The sequence below is a fragment of the Sus scrofa genome, chromosome X, assembly GCF_054392235.1.
Source record: "Sus scrofa isolate SSC_HxYL_T2T_F1_AM1 chromosome X, Sscrofa_HxYL_maternal_Yorkshire_Landrace_v2.0, whole genome shotgun sequence".
NCBI classification, from domain to species: Eukaryota; Metazoa; Chordata; class Mammalia; order Artiodactyla; family Suidae; genus Sus; species Sus scrofa.
The window spans coordinates 32,748,498-32,775,257 of record NC_139401.1 but is presented as its reverse complement, the minus strand read 5'-3'; the positions used below and the strand labels follow the sequence as shown (position 1 = coordinate 32,775,257).

Here is a 26,760-nt window from a genome sequence, read left to right as displayed (position 1 = left end):
CAGGCTATTGTAATGGAATACCCTGGAGTGGATGGCTTAAGACAATACACATTTATATCTCATAGTTCTGGAGGCTGGGAGTCCAAGATCAAGGTGTTTGTGGATTCATTGTCTGGTGAGGACCTGCTTCCTCATTCGTAGATGGCTGTCTTTTCTCACATGGTCCTCATATGGTAGAAATGGGGAGTTCTGTGGGATCCCTTTTATGTGGACACTAGTTACAAAGGCCTTACCTCCTAATACCATCACATGAGGATTAGATTTCAATATATGAATTTTGGGGAGACATAAACATTCAGTCTATTGCACCCACTAAGATGCTGCTTATTCTGAATGAGAAATTCTGACATTTCTCACTGTAATGTTGAAAAAGTTACAAAATACCACTAAGCCTGTATCTGTGAAGCGAGAATAATAACAGTGATATTAATGTAATATGAGATGATATTTATTAAATTTATATATGGTAAGTGCCTAGTGAATGTTTCTTATTGGGTTGTTAAAATAAGTTATTGGAAGATGAGCATGATTGGAGATGCGACTTCTATATTAGGCATGTGGGATATTTAAGTGGTAAATTTATTATTAATTTACATACTTTTGACACTTGCTTCTATCAGTATTTTAAAATACTGATATAAGTAGACAGTTCATCTCCTCAATATAAGGCAATATGTTGTCATGATCACTCAAGTGATATATCATAACTCGTCTGATATTTAAAATGTCAGTTTGATTGAGAAATGAGAGTCCTGGGCAGCTGAATGAGATTTAAATGGGATTTGGTTTATGTACAGACAAAATGAATGATGGCCTTGTTCTAGAGACTGGATAGACCAAAGCGTAGGGCAATTCATTGGGGTCCTGGTGCACTAGGTTTGAGCACTAGGTGTGAAGTTATGCCATTTGATCTCAGACAGGTGTGTGCCATAACAGGTAATAAGTGAGTGTGCTTGATGTTCAAGAGCAGTTGGTGGAGGCCTTGGTACCTTGAGGAGGAGGTAATGTGAAGAAATAGAGCAAAGCATTAGCATTACTATTATTGCACAGCTTGTCCTGGTTATGCCTAATGGAGGGTCAGAGTGGTGGTCTAGGAAGATACGATCAGAAGGTGAAAAGAACTCTTCGTTTAGGAGTTCAGACGTGAGAGGACTGAAGAGGGAAACAGTTTATTAGAGGCCAGATAGAGAATGAGTCCTAAGGAACAAAGCAAGAAATTGGCAAGAAACCAGAGCCACATCAGGTTTCTGATGAAGCTGGCCATGCTGGGCCTCTCATTTCAGAGGTTCTTTGGGTAGACACATGACTGAACTTAAATGCTAGAGAACTGCCGGCTCTACAAGGCAAGCAAATAATTAATACACTACAGAGTATTTAGAACAAGAAATAAAAATATAATTTCTTCAGGTAAATCCAAGCATTTTGAGTAATCAGCATAGAAATGCTATAGACCATCATTTTGTGTGAGGTCATAAGGCAGCGACTTTTTATTATAATGGTTATGCTTAAGCTAAACGAATTACGTTTAATTTCTGTGTCCTTTTAGAGATTTATGCCCCAATATGACTTCTCCATCCAACAAATCCACTCCTCTTTACTTTTTGGCCTCTCTCTGCTTTTACCAGCTAGGTACTGCTTTTCATTTAATACATACATTTTGCTTACCTGCTTAATTGGATGTGAGAGGGGTGGTTGGATTGGAAGATTGACAGGAACCAATTTCTTGAGGACTATATTACTATGTGTACTGGGTTGGATAATATCCCCTAAAATACATGTCCTTCTCAGAACTTCAAAAATGTGCCTTGTGAGTTCCTGTTACAGTGCACTGGGTTAAGGATCCCATGTTGCTGTACCTGTGGTGTAGGTCACAGCTGCAGCTCAGATTTGATCCTGGACTGGAAACTTCCATATGCCATGAGTGCAGCCATAAAATTTGAAAAAAATGTGACCTTGTTTGGAAATTGGGTTGTTTCAGATATAATCAGTTAAGATGATGTCATACACCCAGTTTATATCAGCAGCCCCAGAAATATACTGTAAAATGTAAATATTACATTAATTCATCTATAAAGAATTTTAATTTCCAGAGCTACTTTTGTTGAATATCAGTTTTATGTATCTTTTATCATATAATATGTCATTAAAGTAATAATTTAGAAGGACATTGAAAAAAAGTAATAATTCCTTGAAAGTATCCCAGATTTTTGATTTGTGGATCAGGCCAAAACCAGTAAGGCATTTGACAGAGTTTTTCACAGTATCCTTCGGTGCACTTAGAGAATAATATATATATTTCTTATTGTATATTCGATGATTTAAACTTTGGCCTACAAGAGACAGATTAAGGTAGAGTAGGATACTCTGCAAAAAAGAGTAGGTACATGTTAAATAGAGAAATTAACATATAGAAATTAACATAACATATGCCCATCACCAAAAGCATATTATTTATATTTATCCCTCTTCTTAAGACACTCATTCTTCTTCTCCCTTTAAAAAAAAATCTGGCTGTATCCAGCTGTTTCACCAATCTCCAAAGTATCATCTCCCACAGTCAATCTTCTGCCACTGTTTAGGCTAAATGCAACACTTCTATAATCCAGTTTAGCGTGTACCATATGCATGGAAGTTTTATGTAAACTCCTTGAAGACCGATACCCTATTTTATTTATCTTTGAATTACCAGTGCCCTAAAATATTTGCACCCTGGTGGAGCTGTTTCTTGAGATGGAAAGTCTTAGTCACCAGTACATAAATCTTACAATGCAGTGATGTAAGTATACTCCTTAGTTTTTTCTGACCATTCAGAAAAACCGCCATTTAATGAACAGCATGAAAAGAAATGGATTCCTTTTCCACTGATACTCAGATGAAGAGATTTTTGGAATGTCTCAGGAATGAGAAGGGATTCTTTTTAGTTCAATATGTGTATATATTCATTGCTTTCCAAAGCTCTGCAGATGTTTGTTGTTTTCTTTATTGTCATTTCTTTAGTTAAGGCCTTCTTGTTGCTAAAAAAAAAAAAAAAAAGGATGAAAAGTAGAAATGGTAAAATATTCAGCCATCATTAGCTAGCCATTCTTTGCAAATAGGAAGCATATTTGCATATTTATTTACCAGGGATTTTAATTAATATTACATAGAGGCTCAAAGACTTGGAGGGCAGTGTTGGTTCTAAGTGACTGCGTTTCTTAAAGGCCTGAGCCTCCTGTGTTAGCATCTGGATTTGAAATGCTTATAAACATAGTCTGTCTCTAAATTGTAACAAAGATTGGTATTGTGAAGATTATTAATAGCTTGATCAACTGAAGCGGAAATCAAAAAGCAAACACAAGGTTTTTACCCTCCTGAATCATAATGACATCCATTTTAGAGAAAAGGAGAGAGGAATAATAATTTCATTAAAGTAACAGAAAAATTGAAATTATTGTCATTAGCCCTAAAATAGGATAGAGATGTGTGAATCTATGGGAAGATATCCTTTTAAACAATACATGAACAATTCTCAGAAATGAAAAATATGGGCTTGTCTTTGACCATCTTCTAAAAGGATAATATGATGAGTTGGCAGAAGACCCCTTAAACTTATAAAGGATCAAATAAACACAAAGAAACTCCTATAGACAAAAGTCAATGAAACTGGCAGCAAGATGTAAGGGGAAAAAATAGGACTAAGGAAAACAGAACCTCTTTCTGCCTCCTTGTTTTGGTTCTTTCTCACTTAAGGATAGACGAAACATCTCATCTTTGTGGCAGAGGGTAGAAACATTCAGAATTATTATTTATAAACTGATTTCAAGTGAATTCAAAGACTAAAGAGGCATTCCTACTTTAGAATTTCTCAGACTTATCTTTGAACATTGCTGCTGATTTATTACTTAGTCTTGGGATTTTTTAAAGCATTGTTTTTTTCTTCTAAAGTTACAAATGCTGAAAGGAAACCTATTTTTTTAAAAAAAACAGACTACTTGAAAGAAATATATTGAATGAAAATGGCACAACTGATATTTTAGCAAATTCTTGGCCATAACTTGTGAAATAAACAAACAGGAAGGAGTTGTTATGTCAAGGTTCCTTTTCTTTTTGTCAATTAGATTCATTTTTTGTATCATATGACCTATTTAGTACTGAAGATTTTTGTGCTGTTCTACAGCCCTTTTTCATCTATGAAAGTGAAAGACATTGTCTATGTTACCTTTTAGAGATTCCTGTGGATTTGAAACATCAAGAGTAGAGATGTGTCTTACTTTATACATAAGTGATTGGTGAAATTTAATTTTACAACAAGGTTAAAAAGTTAGTGTTGGAGTTCCCATTATGGCTCAGTGGGTTAAGAACCGGACTAGTATCCATGAGGATGCAGATTCAATCCCTGGCCTTGTTCAGTTGGTTAAGGAACCAGCATTGCTGTAAGCTGTGGTGTAGGTCGCCATGGTGCAGGTCAACAGCTGCAGCTCTGGTTGGACCTCTAGCCCAGGCACTTCCATATGCCACAGGCGCAGCTCTAAAAAGAAAAAATTAAAAAGTGAGTGTTAATGTGTCACACAACTTTTAGCAAAATTCCTTTAGACAACAATTTTCTTAGTATATTTTTTACCCATAGTATATATTTCAATTTTATTTTTAAATACTTTTAAAGAATATTTCCATTAGATGCATTCAAGTATTCCTGTAGTATTATATTTCTTTTGGAAAAATTCTGTGGTATTAAGACAGTAAATATAAACAGAAACAGTTCAGTGTCCCTTGTGGGAAATATAGTCATTTTCGATCACATATTCTTTTCTCTGAAATATAAATAACTTATAACCAAAAATGGTTTATATCAAATCTAGGGTGCATAATGAATATAATACCATCTATATTTATTAATTGAAGCAATATGGAACTAATTTTTTAAGCTGCTGAAAATTTTCCCTTGCACATTTTTCTAATATACCACCTTGTATCTTCTCAATGGAAATACTGCTTTTCCAATTTTCATTAATTCCTAAACTATATACTACTTTTTTCTGCATGTTTGCTTAAGTGACTATGTATTTGAGAGGAAGAGAAAATACATCTCCTGGTGAGTTACAATAGTAATATGATTGCTGGATGCAGTAGCTTTTAACATTTGGAATGACCATAAAATAGTGATACATTTAACAGAAATATTCTCTGTCTTTCAGCAATATATTGTAAGATTTTCTGTATGTGAACTTACCTCTCTCCTACAGAGAATTACTAAGTAACTAGTATATTCCATGCATAAGAATTTCTGGTGGGCTCCAATATACTTTAATACACTCATACATAAAATATAAATGTAATGTTTCCTGAAGAAAAAACAATACATCAAAAAACCTCTAAGAGACTCTCAACAACCTACTAAAATTTTCTCATTAAAAGAAATAGAAAAAACTAATAATTCTGCAATCCCCTATTTAAATTTTTTGTCTAAAAATAATACTTTAAATGCAATCTCATACAAATGCAAGGACCTCTGCTAACTAGTATAGTGAATCTGTTTTTCACTTTTTTCTATATTGTGTTAAATTTGTTGATGATTTTAAAACGTGGTCTTTTGTTAAAATGTTTTCAATTGAAGGTTATTGGTTTTATTCTCTCTTTCATCCTCTCTTAATAGTTCACTTCAGGAAAAAGAATATAGTAATAGTTACCTTTTTAGGTCTTAATATCAACCACATCCCATGCATGATCTTGTTTTAATTTTTCTTATTTAACTAGCACACACAATGAAGAAATCTTCCCTATTTCCTTTTATCAGTGAGGTTCAGAAAAATTGAGCAATTTGCTTAAGATCACAGTTAAATGATAGAGTAGGATTTGAACCCAGAGAAGTTTTATTTTCAAGTTAACAGAACAATAAGGTGCCTAAGGCCAGAGACCATGACTTGAATTGCTAATATCTACTTATCTCTAATATCCAAATAAAATCTCTTACTCACTACTCATATGTCATGGATATTATTTTGAATTACATTTGTAATATTTTAAAGAAAATACATTCTAGAATTTTAATAGCAAAAGTAGGGATTTTGTTTCTTTAAGCTAAAATAAAAATCAGGAGCTATATTCAGTATAAATGTATTATGGAGAAATCATTTAGTGGCTAAAATGTACAGGATGTTTGGAGACAAGTAAAAATGAAATGTATACCTTTTGCTATAAACTTGTTGACTCTGGTATTCAGATCTAAGTCTGAATCCAGAGATTTGCAATAACTTATGTATTTCAGATGGGAAAAACTTTGGGTTACCTGGGAGAGTGTAGCTGAATGAATAAACTCAATTTCATCTAAACTATTTGGTCCATCTCTTCAGAAATACATGAATAGGCTTTCATCTTGGCCCATGGGAGAATGCAAACTCTATGCCAGAGTGCAGCATAACCCAGAAAAGCACGTTGACCTCACTCTGTCACTGTCCTTTCTCATAGCTCCATATTCTTCTTTTAATCTGGAATAGAGTTTAAAAGACTTAGTGTTTTGTTCACTGTTTTATATGATAACCCAAAATTATGCTGCAGAATTATCTATTCCTCTTTGGTTATTCACTTCAGAGTGGAAGCCCTCTTATTCCGTGCAATATGGACAGTAATGATTTAGTATGTTAATAAATTATGCCATATGTCAGAAGGTTATAAGTGGGATGAAAATTAAAAGTGACAGGGTAAAGGTATTCAGGAGTTCTAGGGTCATGATGTATCTCATTGAACAGGTAAGGTCTGAATAAGACTTGAAGCCAACTCGGTATCTGAGGGCAAGTTTTTCCAGGTACAGTGAACAACTAGAAAAAAGGCTCTGAGGTAGAATTGTGGTTTGGTGTGTTCAAGGAATAGCAATGAGGACTGTTTATTTTTTTTTCTTTTCTTTTCTTTCTTTTTCTTTTTTCCTTTCTTTTTTCTTTTGTTTGTTTGTTTGTTTGTGTGTGTGTGTTTTTAGGGCCACCCCGCAGCATATGGAAGTTCCCAGGCTAGGGGTCAAATCAGAGCTGGAGCCACCAGCCTACACACAGCCACAGCAATGTGGGATCCAAGCTGCATCTGCAATTTACACCACAGCTCAGGGCAATGCCAGATCCTTAACCCACTGAAAAAGGCCAGGGATTGAACCCAAGTCCTCATGGATAATAGGTTCATTACCGCTGAGCCACGACAGGAACTCCCTATGTGTTTTTTTTTTTCAAGGCAGAAAGTAGTAGTACATCATAAAATTAAGTGGGATTAGGGTGAAGATTAAAGACTTGTACATTTTGGTTTCTGTGTAGTGGAGAAAGAACATAGAAGCATTTGCAGAATAACCTGAGAGGAGATGAAGCCCTAGTGTTTTTTTCTTCAGCTCACTTTTACTGATCTTTTTCCCAACAAATTCAGTTGCATTTTGGAGAAAGAATACATTTTTTTTAATTTTATACTCATATTTCACTTACACAATGTATAATTATATTACTAAGAATGGGAACAATCACAATAAACTCTTTGTAAGCATATGTTGTGGTTGTCTATTGCTGAGTAACAAATAAGTACAAAATTTAGTAGCTTAAAATGGCAGTTCCTGAGTTCTCTGGTGGCTCAGTGAGTTAAGGATCTGGCATTGTCACTGCTGTGGCACAGGTTCAATCCCTGGCCTGGGAACTTCCACATGCTGTGGCCCAAAAAAAAAAAAAAAAAAAAAAATAGCAGTCCCTTTGTATATCTCATGTTTTTGTGAATTTGGGCCTGGGTCAGCTAGATGATTTTTCTGTTACATGTTGTATCAGCTGTGATCATTCGCTGGTACTCAGTTGTCAGATGGCTGGTCAGGAGGATGCCAGATTGCTCCAGTCACATGTCCAGTGCTTTGGTGTAGATGACCAGAATATTTTGTTCAAATAGATCCACTGACCTAATGCCTATGGTAGATAGGGTAGTTGAAGTTCTCATATGGCAGGTCAAGGTCCAGAAGTAAATGATACAAAAAACAGAAAGAAGTTTCCAATCTCTTAATGCCTGGCCCTGAAAATAGCAGCTCATATCTTCTACCACATTCTATTCATCAAAGCAGTCACAAAGCTCACCCGTGTTGAAGAGGAGAAAGGCTTGACTTCTTCAGTAGGAGGAGTGTCAAAAAAGTTTCAGTTATCTTTAGTCCACCAAAGCATACAGTCCAACTCTAACAGTCAGTAGCTTGCAGCAAGCCATCTTGATCCATCAGGAGATCCTAAAGAGGGAATAGAGGGTTTGGGTTTATAGAATAATTCAGGAAAATGCAAGTCTATTAAGACAGACTCTATGATAATTCCATTAATTTTTTTAAAATTTACATTATCCTATTTTTAATTATCACTTTTGTTTCTGGACAGACATTTAAAATCATAAATTGCAGTATATCATATAGAATGAACAGCCACCTAAACATAGTATAATCATAAAACATTTACTTTATTCTCTAGGAAGCATGTTCTTTTTGTCTGCTCTCTAACTTTTAAGTAAACCAGTCACTTTTTCCATTAAATTTACCATATTTTAAATTTTCGAATACTTTTCTGATATTAAAAATTCCCAGATTGGGATGCTTGGGTAAATTATACATTGCAATAAATCATTGTGAAAAATATGGGCAATCAGGAGTTAGAGATTCTATTCCTGCTTGAACCCTAAGAAATATTAACGATCTTCGGGCTTTTTAGCACATCTGCTCCATTTAAAACTATGGCAGGGAGGTGTGTAAGATTGAATTGATTGTCTCTAGGAGTTTACTGTGCTTCTTTCAAAACTTTGTTTTTCAGTAAAGGCAATTGCTCCTTAAACAGTACTGGTTGTTCAATACCCACTAATTATCATACAGCCATTTAAAGTTGAAATGGTAATCAAACCAATGAAAGCCCAAGATTAGCTGCATTCCTTCTTCATTTCTAGTGGAGAGATTCATCTGAATATCTATAAAGGATTTTGTGGTATATTCTGTGGCAGATGCAGTAAAACAAATGCAGTACAAAGTTTTAAAATACAGCTTTGAATTTTAGGTTGAATTTTAAGTTGGGCGTATTTTAATTTTTATAATTTAATTATAAGAGTCAAATGATCTTAAAGGATACTTCTAGTTATGAATAGAATATGATGATTTGGGTTTTACTATAGAAAGAAAAATCTATCTTAAATGGTAAAATTTATACTTTTGGCCCATCAGAAATTACTGGTTGATGCTTCTATTAAGATCATTAAGGTCTAAGTATATAATGATACTTGAGGCAAATTCTCATTTAAGGAATGGCATACTGCATGACAGGTTGTGAGGTGTTAAGAGATAATTGCATGCCTAGAAGGTGTGGTGAATCATATGAGCAAAGGCCAAAAACATCCAGAGACCAAAATTCACAGTCATTTCAAATATTACTCCCTGGTGTGTGTTATTCTAGTTAAAAATTGCATACTTCTTGGTTGTAAATTTAAGGACCAAAACCAAAACATGTTAAATTAGTACTTTTATATTTTTTCAAAATGTGCTTAAACATTTACTAACACAGTAAAATGTATTCAATTCATGATTATAAATATTATCATAGGGGAATCTGCCAAATACCATTCTGGACCTTCCTTTTGAAATAATCCTGATTGCTAGTGGGGTGAAATGGATGTTATGAATCAAAGCAATCTAATGATGTATCACATAATTATGTGTTTATTTGCATGCATTTTGATATCACTATATCTCTAAAATAATTTTTTATTAGAATTTCTTTAAGTCAAAATGCATCTCCCTCTCACTTTTCTTGGTTTTGATATGAGACCACAGTATTTCACAATAGATAAGCAGAGAGATAACAGAATAAAAGAAAGGAGAGAGGGATGAGAAACATTTTAAGTTTTATTAATTTGTGCTCAATGAATAATACATCTGCTGTGCTCTCCTCTTACTCATCTAAAGGTAGAACTGTTTCTGCTAGTGAAATTAATGTTAATTGTCTATGCCCAAATACCCTTAGTAGAGGCTGCTGAAACAATAATAGGCAAGATCAAGGGTGACAGAGAACGACAAAACAAAAGTAACCTACCAATTCACAACTATACCCATGATCAGAGACTGGGTTTAAATCCTGACTCCAACTTTTTAAATTTTGTTGTTCTGGGAGTTTCTTAAACTCATGTATTTTAGTTTTTCCATCTGCATCTATAGAGGATATTAATAGTATTTACTCTCAATATTTGTTATGAGGATCATATTACCTAATATATGAAAAATGCTTTGTAAATAAACAACCCAATTCAAAAATGGGCTGACGACCTTGACAGATGCCCACCAAAGAAGATATACAGATGACAAATGAGCATATGAAAAGATGTTCCACATCGTTTGTCATCAGGGAAATACAGATTAAAATACCAAGGAGAAGCCACTCACACACTTATTAGAATGGCCAAAATCTAAAATGGTAACATCATCAAATGCTGACAAGGATGTGGAGCTACAGAAACTTTCACTCCCTGCAGGTAGGAATGCAAAAGGATACAGCCACTTTGGAAGATAATTTGGTTGTTTATTTACAAAACATTATCTTGCCATACAATTCAGCAATTACACTTCTTAGTATTTACCCAAAGAAATTAAAAACTTATGTCCATACAAAAACCTGAGTATAGATGTTTTCAGCAACTCTATTCATGATTGCCGAAACTTGAAAGCAACCAAGATGTCCTTCAGTAGGTGAATGAATAAACAAACCAAAACATCCAGGCAATGGAATATTATTCAGCACTCAAAAGACATGAGCTACCAAGTCATGACATAGAGGAATCTTAAGGGCATATTACTAAGTGAAAGAAGCCTATTTGAAAAGACTACATGTTGTTTGATTCCAAGTATATGACATTCTGAAAAAGGCAAATCTGTGGAGAAAGTAAATAGGTAATAAGTTGCTAGAGGGTAGTGGGGAGAGATGTATGAATAGGCAGAGCACAGAGGATTTTTAGGACAGTGAAAATACTCTGTGTAACACTAGAATAATAGATAAATGTCATCATGTGTTTGTTCAAACCCATATAATGTAAATACCAAGAATTAACCATAACATAAATTATGGATTTTGAATGATAATGTTGTGTCAGTGTAGGTTCATCTTTTGTAACAAATGTACTATTCTGGTGGAGAGAATGATAATGGAGGAAGCTATGCATGTGTAGGGCTCAATTTTGCTGTTAACTTAGAGTTAAAGGTAAAAAATAAAATAAAGCCTATTAAAAGACTTTAAAAGGCTTAGAAGTCTACTAAAATTTTTAAAGAGTTTTTGTTGCTTTTATCTCCTGATGTTTATATTTTGTGAGTTATTTTGTCATAAAAAAGGATAAATTGGTTAAACATTTTTTTTACAACTCAAGAAATGCTTTGTAAGATTGCTGACCCTGAGTACTCCCAATTTATAGAACTTTTAAAATCATGAGATTGATATGAAATGACTAGTATAGGCAAGTCAATATAGACAGAAAGTGGATTAGTAACTTCCAGGGTCTAGGAAGGCAAAGAATGGAAAATGACTCTTAATACATATGAGGTTTCTTTTTCAAGTTGATGAAAATGTTTTACTTTAGTTAATGGTGATACTCATATAATTCAGTGAACATACTAAATGTCACTGAACTAAATATCGCTTTAAAAAAGTAAATTTTATGGTATATCAATTATATTTTAATGTTAATGTTATAAAAATTAAATGGGACAGGTGGAGAGACAAATGTATTTTGAAATAGTGGGTTTTTTAATTTGTTAAAAAAATACCCACTTTCTGTTAAGCATACGCTCTACTATATATAATACATATATTATTATATAGATTATATTATGTAATCATAACCTGTCATATGTATTTTATATTATATATAATTTCTCAATGAAGCACTTACTATATATATACAAGAAATATATCAGGTAATAATAAGTGCTTCATCTAGGATATAATGAGTTGGGATAATGACTGGATGGTTACTGTCATTTCTAAAGTGAAGAAAAGCTTGGCCTAGGTGATGTGTTAGCTGGTATATGATTGTCTAGAATGAACAAGTCATGTGAAGACTGGAGAAGAACATTCCAGGAAAAAGGAATAGCTAGTATAAAGCCTCAGAAACATGACTGCCTTTATGCTTTTATGGAGGCTATGAAATAGAGTGAGAAATGGGGGACAGGACCAGGGTTATAGTCAGCAAGTTAGACCGGAAGGAACCTTTCTAATTTTCTCATACATGGGATCAGTGGTACATGACATGGAAAATAGCCCTGGAGTTTTACAAATACATGAATAATACATATCATAGTATATAACACATGTTTGAAAGTAACTAAATTTCTTCTCTATTAATTTGTCAGTTACATGTAGACTGGAAAAAGATAATAGATTTAAAGTATTAACAGTGGTACCCTGGAGCCAGGAAAACCCCTTTCTTAGTCTGTGAGGAAAGAAATGATGAGGTTTCCAGAGGTAACAAAGAAGAATTCATTTAATAGAAAACAAATTGTTAATATGTTCATCATTTCCTTTAGATTCCAAACCTTGGGAAAGCAGATTATTTCTAGTCTTTATATTAATTTGTTTTGGTGTCAGATTGCATTTGGTTGCCAATTTTTAAGCTGTTATTTTTGTGGTATTATCTGTGTTTTTTCCTTTTCTCTTCTTATTCTTCATATTATACAGATAAATATGTACAAAGTTAGAAGGAGTTAATAGTATAAAAAAGAGACTTTCTATTTTTTAGTTAATTTTCTAAAAAGCTGCATATATATCTTGGATATGGGCAAAATATGAGATACTACATGAAAAAGAAATATCAAAGACATTTTCTCTTTTATTAAAACAATCAACAATAATGACTGACAATAGTTTTCATGACAAAGTTATCATCAGGTTTCTATTCTAAACATAAGGAATAAAAGGACTTCTAGTTTTGGTACACATAATATTCTCTAACTATAGGAAAATAACATAATGCTGCATTCAAAGGAATATATATAGAATAAACTTTGGAATAATCTAAATTTAAATTTTTATTCACTTTCTAGCAGTATAAACTTAAACTAGTTAATCTTTCTAAGACTCACTTTTTTTTTTTTTTTTTTTACCTTTTCTAGGGCTGCTCCCGCGGCATATGGAGGTTCCCAGGCTAGGGGTCTAATCGGAGCTGTAGCCACCTGTCTACACCAGAGGCACTGCAACGCGGGATCCGAGCGGCATCTGCGACCTACACCACAGCTCACAGCAACGCCGGATCTTTAACCCACTGAGCAAGGCCAGGGATGGAACCCTCAACCTCATGGTTCCTAGTCGGATTCGTTAACCACTGAGCCACGACGGGAACTCATCACTTTTGTTATACATAAAATTTTAATAATAATTACTTCAAAATATGCCATAACAAAGTATTTAGCAGTTTCTTTGATATCCAATATTGATAATATAATAATTATCATCACTATAATTGTCTTTGTCTTTATAAATTCATAATGTTAATGGACCAAAGAAAAGCAATTCTAATAAAAAATCAAGTTTATATTGTGTTCTAGTTTATGCATATATATGTATAAGGAAAAAGTAAAACTAATATTTCAATTGAAATACTTAGCAAACAAATAAAGATTTTTTTTTTGGTTTGTAAACCTAACCTTGATGATTATGATAATAATAAAAATAATCACTATCAGGGGTTCCCTGGTGGCTGAGCAGTTTAAGATTCTGGCATTGTCACTATGGTGCCTCGTGTCTCTGCTGTGGCACAGGTTCGATCCCTGGCCCAGGAACTTGTGCTTGCCACAGGCAAAGCCAAAAAAAAAAATCACTTTGAGGATAATTTTCCCATGATTAACTTTTATTTATGTACTTACCCTCTATAAATACTTTAAAACATTTTATACCTAAATTAGTTGAAAATGAATATCATTTCATATGATTCCCAATGCTATACTGAGCATTTGGCTCCAACTCCTTTAGAAAAGTTGGGACCCCCATCTCTTCCCTTTAGCAATATCTGTGAGTTAATAAACATCAAGGGCTCTGCTATAGCATGAACAAGAGATCTGAAAAGGTACTTTTTAAATTAGGACCATAAATTTTCCTTTTATGTTTCCCAGCCTCATATTTATTGAAATGCATTAAATTACCTCAGACATCTAAGGATGCAGATTCAATTTATAATCATCTTTATGGTTAACTTAATTCCATTAACTTTATCTTTGCAAAGTGGCAAATTAAGAGTGCAGAGTGCACCTTCATTTCTTTAGGGAATGCTGTGAACTATTTAGATGATTACTCTGTGGTTGTTTGAAGAAACATCCAAAATTAGTTAGGTAATAAAAATAACCAAAATTTTCTTTTGGTCTATTGGACACAATAGCTCTATGCTGTGCTAGATGACATTGGATGATGACTTACGGCTTGAATCACTGCAATTCCAATTATTTGAAGTAAAAAAATATTAATTAGCATTGTTACTATTTTAAAGGGCTAAATTTTCATTTTCTGACCAGATCTCACCCTAGCAAAGGTAATCTTTAAGAATAAATTAGGTATTTCAATTTGAAGAGTTTGTGTTTTTCCTGTTTAAAAAAAAAAAAAACTATATGAATCCATGTGCAATATGCATGTGATTTTAGGTACAAGCATTGGATAATTAAAAGTTGTGTTTTCAGAAGCTCCTACTGTGGCATCTCTGGAGCACCAGGACACAGGTTCGATCCCTGGACCGACAGTGGGTTAAGGATGTGGGGTTGCTGCAGCTATGGTATATATTGCAACTGTGGCTTAGATCTGATCCCTGGCCCAGGAATTCCATACACCACGGGGCGGCCAAAAAAGAAAAAAAAAAAGTTCTGTTTTCATGGCAGGAAATTTCCTGTGTTGTGAGTCATGTTTTGGGGTGTATGCACTGTTTAAATGATACCCTGGATTGATTTGGTGGATTTACCGCTTGCTTGTTTCATTGCCCTAGAGAGCATTTAGGTATATGCCAAGTTTGTTGCACCTATAAAATTTTACTTGGATATGAATGTAAAGAAAGTGAAATCAGTGTCATGAATCTATGAAAACTGCCTAATGGGTTTCTATCAATTCTCTCTAGTACAGTTTGCATGATTCCAGCTTTCCTATCACGTAGTTGAGGCTCTCTAACTTATTTGAAGCTCTTTATGACTTCTGAAAACCAGATGTTTAAAATTTTTTAAAGGCCATACTGTATGGCCAGTTTCCATTTGTGCACTTTATTTGTAGAATTAATTTTGCATTTCGAGTGCACAAGTCAGCCTTTGGTTCATATTCATAACATAAGGCATATATTTGGAAAGAGCATCAGGAAGTATATAACCACTCATTTTAAAACATTTGACCATGGAGTTCCCTGGTGGCTCAGTAGGTTAAAGATCAGACATTGTCACAGCTGTGGCTTGGGTCATTGCTGTGGCTCAGGTTTGATCCCTGATTCCGGAACTGCCACAGGCACAGGCACAAATAAAAGAAAAAAAGAAAGAAAGAAAAAAGAAAAGAAAGAAAAAGAAAGAAAGAAAAATGTGGAAGTTCCCAGGCAGTGCAGCAAGTTGGGGATCCATCATTGTTGCAGCTATGGTGAAATTTGCAACAGCACAAGTTTGGTTCCAATTTCCACATGTTGTGGGGCAGCCAAAAAAATAAAACAAGTAAAATAAAATGTTTCACCATTAGCAAGGTCACCCTGAGAATACTACTCAGAATTGAGTATTAGGCTTATAAAATTTGCTATACTCTTAAATGTAGAAGTATATTCCCGATTCCAACAGGATGGAGAAAACAACATCATAAGAAATAGTTTTTAGATGCATGGATTCTGGAGACAGGCTGACTGCTGACTTCCAATCTCAATGATGCTATTTAATAACTGTAACCTTGGGCAAGTTACTTAACCCTTTTTTCTTCCCCTCTTTCTTTCTTTTTAAAATGAGTAATAATAGTACTTGGTAGATTTTCTTAGATTTATATTGCTTAAAATATATGTGGCATGTAGTGAGTATGGTAGAATAGTTTACAATTACTGTTATTACCTAGGGGAAGACGCACCAATGCCTGGAGATAGATATATATCTCCAATACTGAGATCAGTAATTTGAGATGAGGGAATCACTAGCAAGACCAAATTTGGTGTAGATATATGCCATTTGTATGCCACAGCTAGTTTTTGTTTGATTTTTTGTTTCTTTGTTTTTATTTGCCATGTTTCCTTAATTCCTGTTGGAAAAACCTTTGGGGGGGGGTCACTGCATTAGTGTTTGCAGGATAGCTTATTATCTCAGGGGAAAGTGCCCATTAGCAGTATAGTGCAGTGCTTGTGTCAGGAAAATCTATTAAATGGAGTCCAGAGAGTTCATCTTTGTAATTGTATAAATGTATGTTTCTCAGGGACAGTGTTGAATTAGTAAATGGATATAAATCATAGAGTGCTAAAACTAGATGGGACCTTGAAAGCCATGTAGTCCAAACCCATTATTTTATAGATGAGAAAACCGAGGCACAGAAAACCAAGCCATTTGTCCAAGGTCATAGTAGTTAATGTATAAGATGAGGAAAATATCCAAATGTCTGCAAAAATCCTAGGTTATTTCCATTAAAATGTAATGTCTAAAGTAGTATCTAAAAGATTCCACTTAAAATAGCAACATTTTCTTCCTCTTGAACATCTTTGCACTATTCAGAAAAACCCAGAAAGCATGCAGGAGACCTCTCCCTTCTTCCCTTTTCAAACTCTAAGACAAAAGCTCAAACTACACACTCTCACTTATAAACACTATCTCAAATATTGAGAGTAACATGTATAATGTTAGAAGCAAATTACCTACTTAGTATATTTACTGGCAATATGCTTGCTGGGCACACCCAACTAGAATTCATAGACATTAAACTATGTTTCAGGACACCATCCCCAGAGCTAATTAATGAAATGAACTGACTTCTGACTCAGGAATGTATCCATGATACTTTGAATACAGAGCTGTAGCTCTTATCTTTTGATAGTAAAAACAAAACATGATATGTAGAGGCTCTAGTTCTGCCCTTTCAAAAGTCTAAAGAACCACTGTTCCTTAAAGCTGATAGGCACAGGAGGAAGCTGTGAGGCCAGAGGTTCACATTCACACAAAGTATGTGCTTCCGTAATGGCTGTTAATCTTCAGACTCTTTTATTTTGTAAGGAGGCTGCTTATAATTTCATGAGTAAGCCAGAGAAACACAATAAGGGATGATTCTCTCCCTTTGGTTGTCAGCCTCCCAAATGGGAAACAAATAACAGCAGAAGGATAAACATGGCAGAAAGCAGAGGTGAGAAAGGGAACTCTTAGATATGGGAAACATCAAATAACAAGAAATAGCAATAAAGCAAGGCCAGAAGCCAAGAAGAAAAGGGAAAATGTTATGAGTACCAGTAAATATGCTTAAGAATGGCTATAAAAAGGAGGTGGGGGGATGGTCACAAAGGAGGCCTTGAAATGACAATAATCCATTCCAGAATGAAGAAGAAAGGAAGCTTATTACTTTCCTACAAGTTAAAAAATATGTACTTTTCCTTAAAAAAAAGTGAAATGCAGATGGAATGGATTAAGGAATGAGGCAAAAAGAGAGAGAGAGAGAGAATAAACTATCCAGAAAGAATAGCAAAGGCAATGAGCAATGTCCCTATTATTTAAACTGGTGAGTTGTGTTTATGTCTCCATCTAGCTGTAAGCCATGTTCCTGGGAAAGAGCTAACAAGGCTAGAAATATAGGAGAATGTTCTTGCTGTGAGAACATTGGTTAACTAATTCCAAATGAAGTTCTGGCTGCCAATTAAATAGCTGAGGGACCAGGCCTAGTCACCTCTTTCTGATGTTTCTCCCTGTCAAAGCAGGTAATGATAGTATTTATTCTCTCTAGCCCAAGGGACTTTTATGAAGCGATATTGAGTTAATGCATTCGTAAATGGAGGCAATATAGCCTACGTGTTTAATATAATGGTTACAAGAGAAATTTCTAGGTTTGAAATCTAACTCCTTTTCATCTTTGTACTCTTGGGTAGATCACTTAACAATTCATTAGCAAAATAGAGTTAGCAGTGCCCACCTCACTTAGAATCACGCCTACCATGTATTAAGGGCAATCTGAACCCTTCAGTGTGTTGATGCCTTGGTAATAAGCCTTTTATACAAGTGAAACATATCACATTCATTTATAGCACTACACAGGAGTTAGAATTACTGCTGCTGATAAAAAAGTCCTGATGGCATCATTATCTTCTGTTCTTTCATTCATTTTCTCTCCTTCTTCATGTCTACACTTTTCAGTCACCTGTCTCTCTTACTTCACTACAAAAGAAAGTCATTTCTTCTTGCCTAATTTGTTGACTATATGTTATTTATCAGGCAGTTATTGAGCACTTATATATATATGGGCACTTCTAGAAATATGAAGAGGTGTAAGACATAATTTCTGCCCTAAAAAACATGTATCCAGCAAAAGGGAGCAACTCATTAATAAAACAATAATAAATAAGAAATGCTATGATTAAATTTATGAACAAAGTATTTCATCTGGGCTTACTTGAATGCTAAGGACAAATACATTAAAATAATAGTCCAGTTTAACTGCTACTATAGTACGTCAAATGTTCTATTATCTCGTGTTTCACTATTTAACTTGTCCTTTGCTAGTGAAACTTAAGTCTGAAATCTTACTTTTCCTTAGTCCTTTCCTGTCATCCTCCCCCATTACTAAAAAAAAAAAAAAAAAAAAAAAAAAAAAGTTTTATGCTTAAATGCTTCCTGATTATGTTTTCTCAGTATCTCATTCTATTAGATAACAGTTCCCATGCTAAGTTAAAATGGTTGGAAAGCCTAGTGCACTTTTGTCTAAGTATGTTTTATTTCTCTTGCTGGCACCCCATTTTATTTTGATAGTCTTAAGAGAAAACTGAAAGATAACATTGACTTTATTTCTAATGAGCTTTTAAGAGGAAGGAAGCCATGTTCAATGCCTATGAATGAGAGAATTTTAGTAGATATATTTCTGGGGGTTCTAGTGATGGCACGGAAGAAACAAATTGACTAGTATCTATGAGGATGCTGGTTCGACCCTGGCCTCATTCAGTGGGTCAGCGATCCGGCATTGCCATGAGCTGTGGTGTAGGTCGCAGATGCGACTCAAATCCTCCATTGCTATTGCTGTGGCTGTGGCATAGGCCGGCAGCTGTAGCTCCAATTCCACCCCTAGCCTGGGAACTTCCATATGTCACGGGTGTGGCCCTAAAAAGCAAGAAAAAAAAGATATTTCTATAGGAATATGTGTTTCCCTTAAGTGGTGCAAGTTTAATACATATGTGAGAACTGGGAAATTCTTATTCTTAATGAAATACAACAGAGCTGGAGAACCGTGTCTACTATTTTAAAGGCAGCATGATGCTTATGATGCAAGTAGTTCTTATCTTTAGCCCCCAAGTGTGACTCCCTTACTTATGTGTGCATATTAGCTATGTAATCTTCAGTAAACATTTTGCATATTTAAAGGAAACCAGAATTATCTTTTTTACTATAGAAAATCATGCATGCTCACTGTTCAAAGTAGAATACAGAAAAATACAATTAAAATGATAGTTGCCCATAATTTTACAATTCAGGAAGAGCTAGTGTTAACTGTTTACTATGCACATTCCTATAGAGACCCATATAATGATAATTAATATTTATTGAGCATTTCATATGCACCAGTTTCAACAACTTTATATGTTAAATATTACCCATTTATGCCTCACGACAATTTTATGATATAAACACTGTTATTATACCATTTCAAAAATGAGAAAATCAGTGCAATAACAAGGTACAGTAACCTGTTCATGAGCACTGTGCCAGAATGACATGAAGCCAAGATTCTAACTAGGCAGTCAGGCTCAGAGCCCAGGTTTTTAACCACTAAGAAATAATGCCTTTTTAATATTATGACATACGTACAATTTTGTAAGCTGCTTTAATTTACTTAATATGCCATATGTTTCCAAGTGTTTTAAAATATTCTGTAAGAATATGATTTTTTTATTGACTGCCTATAAATCTATCAACTGGTCATACCAGAATTATTTTAATTCTTATTTGGTATATTTAGTTTGCTTCCAATTTTTAACTATGGAAATAATCTTGCAGTCTTTACACAGCCTTTACAAAAATTCTAAGCAAGTGTACAAGTTTTTGGTGACATTAATATTTATTTAAATAAGGAGGTATTGGACATCAGTGATATACATATCAATATGAAACATGCAGTAAATATTTGCTGTGTGATAACTATGTTCCAGAAAGAAGCCCAGGAGGCACTAGGGAATAAAAAGCTGTAAAGCCAGTCTTTCTGTTCTGATATTCATTCTAATGTAATGAAGAGAGATCCCTGTAAAACAGTGTGTTTCAGTACAAGCTAGATTGGTGTGTTGAGGAATGAATGGCAGGTGACGGAATTTCAGTGATGAATGGAAATATCCTATTAGGCGTTATGGTTATAATAACCAGTGTAGGGGATGTGAGGAAACTCATGTTTTAAGAAAATATGTGTTACAACAGTATAGACCTGTGGGGATTTGTAAAGACCAGGGCTGGACTTACTTAACTGGATTTATTTGATCATTTCTAGGGATTTTGTGATGATGAATAGCATACATTACACTGCTCTTGTATAGGTAATGTAACATGTGGTTATGCCATTAACCAAATGGTGATTATAAAAAAGAATGAGTTCTGTTGACTTACAGTATCAGTTAGAAATTGATGAGTTTAACAAATAGTTTTTCTAAGCTCTTAGAAGTATTGAGGTTTTGAATATTCTAGGAAATTTCCATATAATTTCAGAGCCAAGTGGTAAGCAGATAATTCTCTGAGACTGAATCTTTCACAGTACACTGTGTTCTTTTTTTATTTGACTTTAAGCCCCTTTATTGCCTTCAGGGGTTACCGACTAGCATTTAATTGAAGGCTGACTGAGTTAAGAGTTAGATATATACCTCCTATAGTTGATGGGTTTTGTTGCCAGAAATATCCTTTTGCTTATCAGTGGGGAAGGTTTTTGCTTCTACTGCTGGATTTAAAAGTGTCCCTCAAGATTCCATTACTCAGTTCATTGAGGAAAGCTTAAAGTTAAGGAAGGGTAGTTTGGAGGAGCTCTGTTTCATGAAGGAGGAGGAGTGAAATAATAGCTCCTGAGTTGGCTCAACTTCTCCCAGATGTTCATGTTTATGACAACTTAACACTTGGAAATATTCCAGCTGGTGAGATTTCTGTGCAAAATTTCTTTACATACAATTCTAAAAAAGTCTTTTGGTCATTAGATGTGCAAATTAACATTGATCATCCACAACAAACAAAATTTTGTTGAAAATCTATCTAGATTTTCATCCTGTTTGACTTCTAAAAGCAAAACTTCCTATGATGCTGAGTATATCATTATCTGCTTTTTTCTTCAAACTTGTAACTCCATGGAAAAAGCATGGAATCAAAGCAAAAGAAGAATATTACAAAAAAAATGGACCATGAAGAATTGTTCTTAAAATCATAAGTAAACAGAGACATACACACATCACATTGATGTGATTATAGACTGGAGAGCTGCAAAGGACTTGGCTTTCCATGAATTTCATGACTGAATCTAAAGTTCCTCCCTAGGAGATAAGCTGAAGTCATAGCACAGTTTGAATAAAAGGTAGACCTTCCCAAGATTACTGCAGAACAATTATGGCTGAGATCCTTTACTCTCGAAGAGAAGGCTCTAATAACCTCTTATTTTAAGTTGATGTCCATCAAGCAATAATGCCTCCCAGCTTGCACTTTCAGGCACTGTATTGCATAATGTGTTTATAGGCTGGTCTCATTTTTCTTTTTGAAACAGAAGATGGGTAGCTTACTGCTACTTGGAGGCGACTTTAGGAAACACAGTTTTCAAGGTGGTAGTTTAAAAAATGTGATTATTGGGAATAATAACTCCAGAGACAAAGCTTTAATGGGATTACTTGCAATTTATTCAGCACATTGCCAGGTTATTGAAGTTCTAGTTTTAGATCTATACATTCAGAGTCCACATTGTTCCCTGATGGATTGCATACCGCCATACGTAGGCACTTAGTTTGCCTTCAACTCTCAATAGGAATCTAACCTCTCAGAATAATCGTTGTAGCTGGATCTTTCACAGCTCTATTCCTTGCTTACTTACTACTATTTCTTTAAAGTCAAAATGTTGAAAACATACATTATCAAAGAAGAAAACCCATCTCCAGCGCAATTATAGTGTTTTTCAGTTCACAGCCTAATTTTGTATGCATCATTTGATTTGATTTCCTCCGAAGTCACGGGAAATGTGAGTTATTATCTTCCTATTATTGTTGTTGATAAATATTAGCTACTATTATTTAGTCCTAACTCTGCATTAGGACCTGTGCTAAACACTTTGCAGTTGATCTGAATGATATCCATAGGATACTGGAGTTAACATTATGCGCCCATTTTACGGATAATATAATCATGGCTTAAATGATATGCCAAGTTTACACAGCTGGCATATAGCAGAATTGTATTGCCATACTGTTTTGTAGATGGAAAGTAGCGATGCCAAAAGTTCAAATAAGTTGCTCTGGGTTATTAAGTTAGTTCCTAATGCCTTCCAACTGCCACCCTAAACATTTTCCATTACACCATCCTGTCCCTGGAGTTGCTCCCACCATATATGGTACTTTGGAAATTAAAGAAAGAAGCACACACAAACCCCTATCCCCACCTCACCAGTGACTCACAAGAGGACTAATTTTTTAAGAAAGTATGTGTATTTACACTCCAACTCTGCCATCACAAGGATGGGTAAGTGGAGTGTGTGTATGGATTTCAGCTACTACTCATCCCCCCTATGTACACACCTTGGTGCAAAACAGAATACCCAGGGCCATAAGCAGTGGCCATGGCTCTCCTTATTCATTGATATTACCAAGTTTTTCTCCATAGGAATTGTGCTAATTTATAGTCCCCTTAAAGATTTGTGAATGCCTATCTTCTCACAGCCTCACCAACAATGTGTGTTGCCATCTTTTGGTTTTTAGTCTTCTAGGCATTCCAAAATAATATTAAGAGAAATATCCAAAAGAATTTTCTCTAAGTATGTCTTCTTAGAAGCTGCAAGGAAATAAAATTTGTGCCCCACTAATTACATTTGTGATATGCTCACATTTTCTCTTCACCACTAACAAAAATATTTAACGAGATATAATCTGACAGTGCTCATGCTAAAACTCCCCTGGAGCTAAAATGTGACACTCGTTAAAATGACCCTCATCTTCACAAGCCATTGAAGAGGAGTTGAGGATCATTTATGAACTGGGTTTTAACCACAGGGTGATACATTGTGCTGCTGTTATGTTATAGAGCTTAGGGATCATTTTCTTGGTATTCATTTCAACTTAGTAGTATATTCCTTTTCAAAATTGATTACTTTTAATTGTATATTACCCTGGGCATAAGGCAAATGTTCTGTAACTTGGCTGTGCTTTCCACTGAAGTACTGACAAAGTAATAGTTTTAATGTGTACCTAACTATAATAAGCAAAAATAATGAGGACACTGATAATCACAAAGGAGCTTTAAAAAATGTTTATGACTTGGGATGTTCTAGTTTGAGAAGCTCAGGAATATTTAGCTCAGAAGATGGGCTCATCAAACCTGAGAACATTCACGAAAACACGGAGCTGATTGATTTGAAAGAGTGTTGTCTGGGAAGGGGTTCTCAAACTTTGGAGAATTACGTGAAACTATAATGGCTCAGGCCTTCTCCTTCCTTTAATGAACTTCGGTCTCTGTGTTCTGTCTTAGCTTTTCACTTGATTGTAATACATGCCTAATTTGAAAACAACAGTTGTATGAGCCCAGATTCTCAAATTTGGCTACACATTAGATTTGCTGGTGTCTCACACCTAGAGTTTTTTTCCCCCCTTTCTTACTTATGTGTTTGTTTTTTTCTTCCAGTTTTATAGACATATAATTGATGTAATAACACACTGTATAAATTTAAGGCATACAGTGTAATGATTCCATTTACATACATCATGAAATGATTACCACAATAAGTTTAGTGAACATCCACCATCTCATATAGATACAAAATTAAAGAAATAGAAAAAAATGGTTTCCTTGTTAACGAGCACTCAGGATTTACTCTCTTAACAGCTTTACAGCAGTGTTAATTATGTTTATCACATTGTACATTGCATCCTGATTTTGTTGATCTGAAGTGCCTCTTGGGCATTTTGTGGTTTAAAAGCTCCCCGGGTGATTCTAATATCAGCAAAGTTTGAGAACCATTAGTCTAAGGCTTTGCTACCCAATGTGTGGTCCAAAGACCACCACCAGCAGCAGTAGCTGGGAGTCTGTTGGAAATGCAGAATCTCAGGTCCCACCAAGAATTATTGAATTAGAATCAGCCATTTACCAGGATACCATAGCTGGGTGATTTTTATGCACATTAACTTTTGAGAAATATTGGGCTAAGGAGTTGGGAAGAGCTGGCATTTTAGCCCTTTCTAATTAGCTAGGTGACTCTGGAAAACCTCTCTAAGCCACAGGCTCCTTGCCTGTGAAATGGACATAATGACTGATTACCCTGTCAACATTGCAAGCTGACTGGGGAGAATTGTGAACTGCAGTACCAAAGACTCTTAGCTTAATTTCAAGAAGAATAAAGGTACTCAGGAAACACTGTGTCCCTTTTAACAGAGTTGCTGTGACCTTTTTTAGCACTGGTGAACAGAGGGCAAATGAAGCAAAATTCTGTCAGTGACCACCATCACAGGCATTCCTGTTCTACTTGTGTTAGTGAAGGTCCTTTGTAGGTGTGAATTCAAGGTGATGTTCATTCATTTGAAAGAAATGCTTATGAGACTCAAATATCTTTTTCTAAAAGGGTAAATAATAGCCCAATGTCCTTGAAGGTACCTTGGGCATCCTGCATTACTGAGCGATGTGACCAACTTAATCATACAGCGTCATCTATTCATACTGTGTTATCTTTAATTTTCCCTTTTAGATCTTAATCTGTTGTTTCCCTCCTCCTCGGCCAAGAGCTAATTTCTTTGTAGAAACTCATATATAGGGTTCCTTTTTTTTTTCTCTTCAAGCCACTAACTTCTGTAATCATCACTTTTTTTCCTTAATTTCTCTTTCACCCCCCGAACTATTTTCTCATTGTTCCTGTTTTGCTTCCTGATCTAAGACATGGAAAATGACTTGTCCAGTAAAGTTTACATTGGATTGAAAGGGCATGAAAATACTTTCTTTGTAGTGTAATCATTTCCACATTAAGAGGGAAGTAGAAATGTCTAATGGGATAACCATAAAGAAGTACCCTCAACTAATCTTTCTAAGCAGGATGACAATGAGTAATGATTACAGTTAATTAAGTTGGGCAACCTCCATTTCCATTCACTTAGCAGCACTGCTAATTATATACTCATTCTACAAGGTTTCTTTAGTCCTTCCGTAATTTGGATGCAGTACTCTTTGCAGGCACTGGGATATGGTACAATTAATGAGCTTTTTCCCACCAACACCTCCTGTTCTCTCCAAATGAAATTTCCACGTCTGGAAATTGAGAATAGAAAAGGAGAAGGGGGTGGGGAACAGTCATGTTTTAACTTACTTCCAGCACAGCACATATTTGTAATTGCAGAATATTTTATGGTAAAGAAAACAGTAACATTTAATTTCCTTGAGAGCCCTGGGAAATTGTGGTTTATTTCAAAAGGAAATAAGTCCAGAACTCGGCTTTTTAAAATATAAATGACAATGACATATTGCATTGTAGGCTTTTGTTCAGTTTAAATAACTACGTATTGAGTAGGTACTATTTGCCAGGCCCTGAATCTACTAAACGAAAAGGAAAGAAGCCCTAACTCTGACTCCAGGTTTCTTCACCTGGACTTCAATCATTTTAACAACTTATTCTTTAAAGGAAACTGAGAGAATGGCAGCTCTACTTGGGTATATTGTTAATGAAGCACTTGAAAAAAATTAGTTTATGTGCTTTGATCAGATGGGGATTGACGTACTTAAGAGTTTTATTTTTAATCTGAAAATCCACTTCAACCTTAGGCTCTGGGTAAACAGTTATTACACAAGGCTGGCACAGTTCTGTACTTTCAAGAAGCAAGATTCAAGGTTTAACTTCAAATATTATCTTGAGTAAGTTATTCATATTATTCCTTTTATTTAAAAAAAATCAAGGTTTACATGATGGGTTTTTCCTTCAATCTTCAGTAATCTCCATTTACTTTAAGAATTAATTTCTGCACTGTGGCTTGTGTTTAAGATTGTTCCAGATTTTAGAATTCATTTTTAAAGGTATATCTGGAAGAAGATATTTGTCAAGAGCTTTTATTTTTATATTTTCATAGGAATTTCAAAGGTGTTTTGAGAAGCACTGGACATTTTTAGAGGTTTTTTTGTTTGTTTGTTTTTTGTGGGTTTTTTTTAACCTTCCTAGCATCACACAGGTGCACGACTTCACAGGTCCAGTCTCTTCTTTATGCGTCCTCCTTTCTGCTTCTCTTTCATAACATCAGTTTTTGCATAAATGAGTACAGTGTCGAGTTCACATGAAAACTAGACAAAAATACAGGTGTCCTCATAATAATCAGCTCCTTTAATTCTCCTCTCTAGTTTACACTTCAGTCCCAGAGAAATCCTACATAAAGCAGGCGGCACAGTTATTACTAGAGGAACTGAGGTTA

General features: G+C 34.8%; 1 protein-coding gene across 20 annotated transcripts in view; it reads left to right on the top strand.

Annotated features, from left to right (window-relative positions):
- The window catches only part of DMD (dystrophin), a 2,611,869-nt gene that overhangs the window by 524,468 nt on the left and 2,060,641 nt on the right, over positions 1–26,760 (top strand). The gene's annotated exons all lie outside the window — the stretch shown is intronic.